Source organism: Dicentrarchus labrax, unplaced genomic scaffold (assembly GCF_905237075.1).
Source record: "Dicentrarchus labrax unplaced genomic scaffold, dlabrax2021, whole genome shotgun sequence".
NCBI classification, from domain to species: domain Eukaryota; kingdom Metazoa; phylum Chordata; class Actinopteri; family Moronidae; genus Dicentrarchus; species Dicentrarchus labrax.
Window position 1 is genome coordinate 32,530,617 of NW_026136720.1, and position 9,419 is coordinate 32,540,035.

At 44.9% G+C, this 9,419-nt stretch overlaps 4 non-coding genes across 4 annotated transcripts; all 4 read left to right on the plus strand.

Moving 5' to 3' along the window:
- The first annotated feature begins 350 nt into the window (after positions 1-350).
- On the plus strand, positions 351-456 carry LOC127353993 (U6 spliceosomal RNA). The gene has a single exon (XR_007881428.1). It is a non-coding gene; the product is annotated as a U6 spliceosomal RNA (small nuclear RNA).
- A 2,401-nt stretch (positions 457-2,857) lies between these two features.
- On the plus strand, positions 2,858-2,963 carry LOC127353994 (U6 spliceosomal RNA). Its single transcript, XR_007881429.1, has one exon. It is a non-coding gene; the product is annotated as a U6 spliceosomal RNA (small nuclear RNA).
- Positions 2,964-5,361: 2,398 nt separating this feature from the next.
- LOC127353996 (U6 spliceosomal RNA) lies at positions 5,362-5,467 on the plus strand. The gene has a single exon (XR_007881431.1). It is a non-coding gene; the product is annotated as a U6 spliceosomal RNA (small nuclear RNA).
- A 2,387-nt stretch (positions 5,468-7,854) lies between these two features.
- LOC127353997 (U6 spliceosomal RNA) lies at positions 7,855-7,960 on the plus strand. Its single transcript, XR_007881432.1, has one exon. It is a non-coding gene; the product is annotated as a U6 spliceosomal RNA (small nuclear RNA).
- The last annotated feature ends 1,459 nt before the right edge of the window (positions 7,961-9,419 follow it).

Consider the following 9,419-nt stretch of genomic DNA (forward strand, 5'->3'; position numbering starts at 1 on the left):
GCCCCTGTATCTCCAACGGGTGGGAGGAGCTAGAGTTTGCACCAATCGTTGCTGTCTGACGCTATGTCTATTTGCATAGAATTCCCATCAGCCCCCTGTGCTCCTCAGAATAAGAAAACACAGGACCCGAACACGGCTCTGGACGGCTCAGTTTGTGTCTAGATGGGTCACCGTAGGTACAGAACTCACGGTACGACACACAGACTCCTCATTATTGTTGTTGTTACCGGCGGTCTGAGAGCCGTTTAGAAGCGGTTTAAGCCTTTTTAGCTGTGTCTGAGTGGAACCACGAGGCAACACTCTGCCGCCACAGACTCCCTATGAATAGCTCACAGAGACTGGGTGTGATCGTGTTACTCCGGTAGCACATATACTAAAATTGGAACGATACAGAGAAGATTAGCATGGCCCCTGCGCAAGGATGACACGCAAATTCGTGAAGCGTTCCTCATTTTTCACCCTGGTCACATCTAAAAGTTAACCCTAACCCTAACCCTCTTATTTAGGGTTAGTCAGGATGGGTCAAGAGGTCCAGCTTGAGTGTTAGGGTTAGGGTTAGGGTTATCGGATTGGTGTAAACTTTGTGTTTTTTGCTAGCTTTTACTAGCTGGCTACTCCAGTTAACAAAAAAAGTTTGTATGTATATATTATATATATATATATATATATATATATATCTATCTATAGGGTTAAGGGTAACCCTAACCCTAACCCTAAGCACCTTATATGTTTTATCTGTCAACTGCACACACCAAGGCACAAAAAGTCTATCTTTGTCAGAATAAATGCAGCAGCAGGAATGGCCAGCACACGCTCTTTTTCCCAGGAAATCTCCACAGGGGATACCTTTAGGAAAAATAACTTCCTTTTCTGACCTAACCTAGTCAGTGCCTTCACACTGTCGTAAAACCTGAGAATTATGAGTTTTTCTGGCCAGATTAAAAAAGACTTTGTAGAAGGTAAGCTAAAAACATGGAAAACAGGAGCAAAAAGCGGAAGAACAAAAACAAAGCCAAGAGGAGAAAACGGGCCATTAAGGAAAAGAAAGGAAACAAAGGGAAATGCTAAACAAGCCCCTAAAACAACAAACAAACAAACAAACAAACAAAAAAAACCAGTGGACTACCTGGGGCACAGAACACCCCCCCGGCCAGCAGCCAGAGCAGAGGAAGGAGAGCTCCAGACCTCAGAGGGGTCCATCCCGCACTCCAGAATCGGCCGGCCGCCGGGCAGATGCCCTCCCCCAGAGGACCCAACGACAGAGGAGACCACATCTCAGCGACACAGCAGTTCAGACCAGGTGCTCTTTTTTGACGGCGCTGTGCGTAGATTGTGTCCATGGAAGGGAGTTCCGTTGTGATAATCCTCTCTGCAGTCTTTATGACTCTTTGCAGAGCCTTCCTCTCTGTCTGTGTGGTGTTTCCGTACCAGACAGTGATGCCTGTGGTGAGGACGCTCTCTATCAGTCCTTTGTAGACCTGGGCGAGAGGGCGACAGTGCAGACCAGGTTTTCTGAGCAGCCTGATGAAATACAGTCTCTGTTGGGCTTTTTTCACTGTGGCAGCAGTGTTCAAAGTCCAGTTCAGATCTGATGTTACTTGTAGTCCCAGGAATCTATAACTGTCAGCCCTCTCCACCTCAGTCCCCTTGATGAAGGGGGGCTGCAGGGGGGGGTGGATTTTTTCTGAAGTCCATGATTACTTCTCTTGTCTTGTCTGTGTTGAGGCTTAGGTCGTTGGATGTTCATTAATTATTCCAGACAGATCTCAAATGTTGTGTTTGTGTAGCATGCACAGTTCTTTACTTTACTTTACTTTACGCAAGCCAACCAAATGCATTGGGCTCTTTTCTTTTTTCTTCCTCAAGGTGCTTTGTTGAAGTTTTTTGGTGGCCCACAACAACAACAACAACAGCAGCGGCAGCAGCAGCAGACCTCTACACATCAAAGCAGGAACTTATTTTGTGTCCTTTTTAAAGTTAAGATTACAGTGACTTGCTCTCCCATTTAAAATATATCGTGGGATCTATCTGATTTCACATGACAACACAAATATTTTTCTTAATGTTGTAATGATGTTCGGAGGTGCTTAGATATGGAAGACATAGTGGCTGCACTTGCAGAAGCCAAGGCCCGCAAAGCAGCAATTTTAGGAAGCAAAAGGCACTACTATTGGACTGTGGATACAGGACCGAGGTGTCACAGCAAGTCTAAAGTTCTACCTTTCCACTTTAATTCCTTGTTTGTTTGTTTGTTTGTTTGTTTGTTTTTGCTTGGTTGTGTTTTTCTATCATTCTGAAAAATCTGCACATCAAAGTTATGTTTCTTTTTCTGTTATTTGTGTATTGTACGCAAAGTTTGCATTTAGATAGTAATGTTATTATTGATTTTATATGTTATTGTTTAATAGAAGATGTCTTTACTGATCCGTAGTCCTGGACGTCATTCATCGTGATTCTGGGGGACAGCATGGTCCTTCTTGCCTAGGGCCCCCAGGGGGGCTAGAAACGCCCCTGTATCTCCAACGGGTGGGAGGAGCTAGAGTTTGCACCAATCGTTGCTGTCTGACGCTATGTCTATTTGCATAGAATTCCCATCAGCCCCCTGTGCTCCTCAGAATAAGAAAACACAGGACCCGAACACGGCTCTGGACGGCTCAGTTTGTGTCTAGATGGGTCACCGTAGGTACAGAACTCACGGTACGACACACAGACTCCTCATTATTGTTGTTGTTACCGGCGGTCTGAGAGCCGTTTAGAAGCGGTTTAAGCCTTTTTAGCTGTGTCTGAGTGGAACCACGAGGCAACACTCTGCCGCCACAGACTCCCTATGAATAGCTCACAGAGACTGGGTGTGATCGTGTTACTCCGGTAGCACATATACTAAAATTGGAACGATACAGAGAAGATTAGCATGGCCCCTGCGCAAGGATGACACGCAAATTCGTGAAGCGTTCCTCATTTTTCACCCTGGTCACATCTAAAAGTTAACCCTAACCCTAACCCTCTTATTTAGGGTTAGTCAGGATGGGTCAAGAGGTCCAGCTTGAGTGTTAGGGTTAGGGTTAGGGTTATCGGATTGGTGTAAACTTTGTGTTTTTTGCTAGCTTTTACTAGCTGGCTACTCCAGTTAACAAAAAAAAGTTTGTATGTATATATATATATATATATATATATATATATATCTATCTATAGGGTTAAGGGTAACCCTAACCCTAACCCTAAGCACCTTATATGTTTTATCTGTCAACTGCACACACCAAGGCACAAAAAGTCTATCTTTGTCAGAATAAATGCAGCAGCAGGAATGGCCAGCACACGCTCTTTTTCCCAGGAAATCTCCACAGGGGATACCTTTAGGAAAAATAACTTCCTTTTCTGACCTAACCTAGTCAGTGCCTTCACACTGTCGTAAAACCTGAGAATTATGAGTTTTTCTGGCCAGATTAAAAAAGACTTTGTAGAAGGTAAGCTAAAAACATGGAAAACAGGAGCAAAAAGCGGAAGAACAAAAACAAAGCCAAGAGGAGAAAACGGGCCATTAAGGAAAAGAAAGGAAACAAAGGGAAATGCTAAACAAGCCCCTAAAACAACAAACAAACAAACAAACAAACAAAAAAAACCAGTGGACTACCTGGGGCACAGAACACCCCCCGGCCAGCAGCCAGAGCAGAGGAAGGAGAGCTCCAGACCTCAGAGGGGTCCATCCCGCACTCCAGAATCGGCCGGCCGCCGGGCAGATGCCCTCCCCCAGAGGACCCAACGACAGAGGAGACCACATCTCAGCGACACAGCAGTTCAGACCAGGTGCTCTTTTTTGACGGCGCTGTGCGTAGATTGTGTCCATGGAAGGGAGTTCCGTTGTGATAATCCTCTCTGCAGTCTTTATGACTCTTTGCAGAGCCTTCCTCTCTGTCTGTGTGGTGTTTCCGTACCAGACAGTGATGCCTGTGGTGAGGACGCTCTCTATCAGTCCTTTGTAGACCTGGGCGAGAGGGCGACAGTGCAGACCAGGTTTTCTGAGCAGCCTGATGAAATACAGTCTCTGTTGGGCTTTTTTCACTGTGGCAGCAGTGTTCAAAGTCCAGTTCAGATCTGATGTTACTTGTAGTCCCAGGAATCTATAACTGTCAGCCCTCTCCACCTCAGTCCCCTTGATGAAGGGGGGCTGCAGGGGGGGTGGATTTTTTCTGAAGTCCATGATTACTTCTCTTGTCTTGTCTGTGTTGAGGCTTAGGTCGTTGGATGTTCATTAATTATTCCAGACAGATCTCAAATGTTGTGTTTGTGTAGCATGCACAGTTCTTTACTTTACTTTACTTTACGCAAGCCAACCAAATGCATTGGGCTCTTTTCTTTTTTCTTCCTCAAGGTGCTTTGTTGAAGTTTTTTGGTGGCCCACAACAACAACAACAACAGCAGCGGCAGCAGCAGCAGACCTCTACACATCAAAGCAGGAACTTATTTTGTGTCCTTTTTAAAGTTAAGATTACAGTGACTTGCTCTCCCATTTAAAATATATCGTGGGATCTATCTGATTTCACATGACAACACAAATATTTTTCTTAATGTTGTAATGATGTTCGGAGGTGCTTAGATATGGAAGACATAGTGGCTGCACTTGCAGAAGCCAAGGCCCGCAAAGCAGCAATTTTAGGAAGCAAAAGGCACTACTATTGGACTGTGGATACAGGACCGAGGTGTCACAGCAAGTCTAAAGTTCTACCTTTCCACTTTAATTCCTTGTTTGTTTGTTTGTTTGTTTGTTTGTTTTTGCTTGGTTGTGTTTTTCTATCATTCTGAAAAATCTGCACATCAAAGTTATGTTTCTTTTTCTGTTATTTGTGTATTGTACGCAAAGTTTGCATTTAGATAGTAATGTTATTATTGATTTTATATGTTATTGTTTAATAGAAGATGTCTTTACTGATCCGTAGTCCTGGACGTCATTCATCGTGATTCTGGGGGACAGCATGGTCCTTCTTGCCTAGGGCCCCCAGGGGGGGCTAGAAACGCCCCTGTATCTCCAACGGGTGGGAGGAGCTAGAGTTTGCACCAATCGTTGCTGTCTGACGCTATGTCTATTTGCATAGAATTCCCATCAGCCCCCTGTGCTCCTCAGAATAAGAAAACACAGGACCCGAACACGGCTCTGGACGGCTCAGTTTGTGTCTAGATGGGTCACCGTAGGTACAGAACTCACGGTACGACACACAGACTCCTCATTATTGTTGTTGTTACCGGCGGTCTGAGAGCCGTTTAGAAGCGGTTTAAGCCTTTTTAGCTGTGTCTGAGTGGAACCACGAGGCAACACTCTGCCGCCACAGACTCCCTATGAATAGCTCACAGAGACTGGGTGTGATCGTGTTACTCCGGTAGCACATATACTAAAATTGGAACGATACAGAGAAGATTAGCATGGCCCCTGCGCAAGGATGACACGCAAATTCGTGAAGCGTTCCTCATTTTTCACCCTGGTCACATCTAAAAGTTAACCCTAACCCTAACCCTCTTATTTAGGGTTAGTCAGGATGGGTCAAGAGGTCCAGCTTGAGTGTTAGGGTTAGGGTTAGGGTTATCGGATTGGTGTAAACTTTGTGTTTTTTGCTAGCTTTTACTAGCTGGCTACTCCAGTTAACAAAAAAAAGTTTGTATATATATATATATATATATATATATATATATATCTATCTATAGGGTTAAGGGTAACCCTAACCCTAACCCTAAGCACCTTATATGTTTTATCTGTCAACTGCACACACCAAGGCACAAAAAGTCTATCTTTGTCAGAATAAATGCAGCAGCAGGAATGGCCAGCACACGCTCTTTTTCCCAGGAAATCTCCACAGGGGATACCTTTAGGAAAAATAACTTCCTTTTCTGACCTAACCTAGTCAGTGCCTTCACACTGTCGTAAAACCTGAGAATTATGAGTTTTTCTGGCCAGATTAAAAAAGACTTTGTAGAAGGTAAGCTAAAAACATGGAAAACAGGAGCAAAAAGCGGAAGAACAAAAACAAAGCCAAGAGGAGAAAACGGGCCATTAAGGAAAAGAAAGGAAACAAAGGGAAATGCTAAACAAGCCCCTAAAACAACAAACAAACAAACAAACAAACAAAAAAAACCAGTGGACTACCTGGGGCACAGAACACCCCCCGGCCAGCAGCCAGAGCAGAGGAAGGAGAGCTCCAGACCTCAGAGGGGTCCATCCCGCACTCCAGAATCGGCCGGCCGCCGGGCAGATGCCCTCCCCCAGAGGACCCAACGACAGAGGAGACCACATCTCAGCGACACAGCAGTTCAGACCAGGTGCTCTTTTTTGACGGCGCTGTGCGTAGATTGTGTCCATGGAAGGGAGTTCCGTTGTGATAATCCTCTCTGCAGTCTTTATGACTCTTTGCAGAGCCTTCCTCTCTGTCTGTGTGGTGTTTCCGTACCAGACAGTGATGCCTGTGGTGAGGACGCTCTCTATCAGTCCTTTGTAGACCTGGGCGAGAGGGCGACAGTGCAGACCAGGTTTTCTGAGCAGCCTGATGAAATACAGTCTCTGTTGGGCTTTTTTCACTGTGGCAGCAGTGTTCAAAGTCCAGTTCAGATCTGATGTTACTTGTAGTCCCAGGAATCTATAACTGTCAGCCCTCTCCACCTCAGTCCCCTTGATGAAGGGGGGCTGCAGGGGGGGTGGATTTTTTCTGAAGTCCATGATTACTTCTCTTGTCTTGTCTGTGTTGAGGCTTAGGTCGTTGGATGTTCATTAATTATTCCAGACAGATCTCAAATGTTGTGTTTGTGTAGCATGCACAGTTCTTTACTTTACTTTACGCAAGCCAACCAAATGCATTGGGCTCTTTTCTTTTTTCTTCCTCAAGGTGCTTTGTTGAAGTTTTTTGGTGGCCCACAACAACAACAACAACAGCAGCGGCAGCAGCAGCAGACCTCTACACATCAAAGCAGGAACTTATTTTGTGTCCTTTTTAAAGTTAAGATTACAGTGACTTGCTCTCCCATTTAAAATATATCGTGGGATCTATCTGATTTCACATGACAACACAAATATTTTTCTTAATGTTGTAATGATGTTCGGAGGTGCTTAGATATGGAAGACATAGTGGCTGCACTTGCAGAAGCCAAGGCCCGCAAAGCAGCAATTTTAGGAAGCAAAAGGCACTACTATTGGACTGTGGATACAGGACCGAGGTGTCACAGCAAGTCTAAAGTTCTACCTTTCCACTTTAATTCCTTGTTTGTTTGTTTGTTTGTTTGTTTTTGCTTGGTTGTGTTTTTCTATCATTCTGAAAAATCTGCACATCAAAGTTATGTTTCTTTTTCTGTTATTTGTGTATTGTACGCAAAGTTTGCATTTAGATAGTAATGTTATTATTGATTTTATATGTTATTGTTTAATAGAAGATGTCTTTACTGATCCGTAGTCCTGGACGTCATTCATCGTGATTCTGGGGGACAGCATGGTCCTTCTTGCCTAGGGCCCCCAGGGGGGGCTAGAAACGCCCCTGTATCTCCAACGGGTGGGAGGAGCTAGAGTTTGCACCAATCGTTGCTGTCTGACGCTATGTCTATTTGCATAGAATTCCCATCAGCCCCCTGTGCTCCTCAGAATAAGAAAACACAGGACCCGAACACGGCTCTGGACGGCTCAGTTTGTGTCTAGATGGGTCACCGTAGGTACAGAACTCACGGTACAACCCACAGACTCCTCATTATTGTTGTTGTTACCGGCGGTCTGAGAGCCGTTTAGAAGCGGTTTAAGCCTTTTTAGCTGTGTCTGAGTGGAACCACGAGGCAACACTCTGCCGCCACAGACTCCCTATGAATAGCTCACAGAGACTGAGTGTAATCGTGTTACTCCGGTAGCACATATACTAAAATTGGAACGATACAGAGAAGATTAGCATGGCCCCTGCGCAAGGATGACACGCAAATTCGTGAAGCGTTCCTCATTTTTCACCCTGGTCACATCTAAAAGTTAACCCTAACCCTAACCCTCTTATTTAGGGTTAGTCAGGATGGGTCAAGAGGTCCAGCTTGAGTGTTAGGGTTAGGGTTAGGGTTATCGGATTGGTGTAAACTTTGTGTTTTTTGCTAGCTTTTACTAGCTGGCTACTCCAGTTAACAAAAAAGTTTGTATGTATATATATATATATATTATATATATATATATCTATCTATAGGGTTAAGGGTAACCCTAACCCTAACCCTAAGCACCTTATATGTTTTATCTGTCAACTGCACACACCAAGGCACAAAAAGTCTATCTTTGTCAGAATAAATGCAGCAGCAGGAATGGCCAGCACACGCTCTTTTTCCCAGGAAATCTCCACAGGGGATACCTTTAGAAAAAATAACTTCCTTTTCTGACCTAACCTAGTCAGTGCCTTCACACTGTCGTAAAACCTGAGAATTATGAGTTTTTCTGGCCAGATTAAAAAAGACTTTGTAGAAGGTAAGCTAAAAACATGGAAAACAGGAGCAAAAAGCGGAAGAACAAAAACAAAGCCAAGAGGAGAAAACGGGCCATTAAGGAAAAGAAAGGAAACAAAGGGAAATGCTAAACAAGCCCCTAAAACAACAAACAAACAAACAAAAAAAACCAGTGGACTACCTGGGGCACAGAACACCCCCCCGGCCAGCAGCCAGAGCAGAGGAAGGAGAGCTCCAGACCTCAGAGGGGTCCATCCCGCACTCCAGAATCGGCCGGCCGCCGGGCAGATGCCCTCCCCCAGAGGACCCAACGACAGAGGAGACCACATCTCAGCGACACAGCAGTTCAGACCAGGTGCTCTTTTTTGACGGCGCTGTGCGTAGATTGTGTCCATGGAAGGGAGTTCCGTTGTGATAATCCTCTCTGCAGTCTTTATGACTCTTTGCAGAGCCTTCCTCTCTGTCTGTGTGGTGTTTCCGTACCAGACAGTGATGCCTGTGGTGAGGACGCTCTCTATCAGTCCTTTGTAGACCTGGGCGAGAGGGCGACAGTGCAGACCAGGTTTTCTGAGCAGCCTGATGAAATACAGTCTCTGTTGGGCTTTTTTCACTGTGGCAGCAGTGTTCAAAGTCCAGTTCAGATCTGATGTTACTTGTAGTCCCAGGAATCTATAACTGTCAGCCCTCTCCACCTCAGTCCCCTTGATGATGGGGGGCTGCAGGGGGGGTGGATTTTTTCTGAAGTCCATGATTACTTCTCTTGTCTTGTCTGTGTTGAGGCTTAGGTCGTTGGATGTTCATTAATAATTCCAGACAGATCTCAAATGTTGTGTTTGTGTAGCATGCACAGTTCTTTACTTTACGCAAGCCAACCAAATGCATTGGGCTCTTTTCTTTTTTCTTCCTCAAGGTGCTTTGTTGAAGTTTTTTGGTGGCCCACAACAACAACAACAACAGCAGCGGCAGCAGCAGCAGACCTCTAC